Source organism: Brassica oleracea, chromosome C1 (genome assembly GCF_000695525.1).
Source record: "Brassica oleracea var. oleracea cultivar TO1000 chromosome C1, BOL, whole genome shotgun sequence".
NCBI lineage: Eukaryota > Viridiplantae > Streptophyta > Magnoliopsida > Brassicales > Brassicaceae > Brassica > Brassica oleracea.
The window spans coordinates 37155780-37157377 of record NC_027748.1 but is presented as its reverse complement, the minus strand read 5'-3'; positions in this window follow the sequence as shown (position 1 = coordinate 37157377).

The following is a 1598-nucleotide window of genomic DNA, read 5'->3' as shown; positions in this document are numbered from 1 at the left end:
CAGGTTCGACTTTAAGCTACTATAAAGGTCCTTCAGACCTAATTGTATGATCTTATATTGTTTTCTATCTAATCACAAAAGAACTTTTAGGTGAAAGATCATATCTTGATCATTTCTCTCTTGTTATTGCTTGATTATCTTGATCACTAATCATGATTAGCGCTAAATCATCTTTGATTCTTGGGCTCATCATGGAGAGTAGTGAGTAGTCATCTTTGGATTCATGGGTTAGGAAAATTAAGGGTGATTAAGCTAGATCTAAGGTGTTTAGGTATAGATCAATCTTATTCCTTGCTAGTAGAGGGCTTTTAATGCAAATTTAGAGTTGGTCTCTCTAAAGTTGAGCTCTAGGAATTTCATACCCGGAAGGTGTTTGATGAAATGCCTGAACCAACTCTCCTAAGCTTTTAACATCCTTTACCAAAGGGATTTGTTGTTAAAGGTGTTAAGATGGCTAGTAGACTTGAGATTAATGATTACTTAGGTAACATTCAACCAAAGGAATTTGATGCTTGAGTTATCTAGGTAAATGAGCATTCATCTAGGGATAGAGTTTGCTTAGGATTTTGTCTATGCCTAAGGTAGATATAGATTGGTTAAAAGTTGACACCTTTAGGTTGAATCTTGATCACCCAAGATCAATTCCCATAGCCCATGAGTTCTCCCTTCTTATAAGAAAGAAAGCTTTGTCCTTTATTGCATTTTAGGTAGTAATCTAGTTTCAAATCATCTCAAAAACTGGTAGCACTTAAATTAAGCATGGTTTTGCTTTAGAATCAGTTAGAACTGGTTTGACATCTTTTATTCTACAACATTTGATTAGGAGCCTTGAAACTCTTATCATCAAATTGGCGCCGTTGCCAAATTCTAAGTTGATTGTAACATTGGGATTTAGTTATTTGCTTGAGACTAAGTCAATTTTTATTTAATTGTGTTATTGCTTTTTTTTCTTTTTTTCTCCCTTTTCATTTCAGGTGTATGAACACAAGGAGCAGAGGTCCAACAAACCTAGTTCCAAGAGTTGAAGACATTAGAGCACTTGAGAGGGAGATTGCAAGACAGAGAAGAGAAGTAGAGCAACAAGCTCACTTGCAAAGGTTGGGGTTTGATATGGAGAATCTGCCTCAAGATGGTGATGCCCAAGGAGGCATTGATCCAAGAGCTGATCACCTTCGACCACAGCGCCAGCCACAACACCCACCACGCCATGCTCGCGCCATTGGAGCCTATGATCAACCTCACATTAATGGTCATAGGTTGGGAATCAGAGCACCACCAGTGGAGAACAACAACTTCGAGATTAAGTCAGGGCTGCTCAACACCATAGAGAACAACAAGTATCATGGTCTTGCTATTGAAGACCCTTTTGATCACTTGTACGAGTTTGATAAGTATTGTGGCTTGTCCAAGACAAATGGTGTTTCTGAAGATGCTTTCAAGTTGAAGCTATTCCCTTTCTCTTTGGGAGACAAGGCACACCAATGGGAGAAGACTCTTCCAAGTGACAATGTCACCACTTGGGAAGAGTGTGAGAGAGCTTTCCTAGACAAGTTCTTCTCTACTTCAAGGACTGCTAAGATCAGGAATGAAATCTCTGG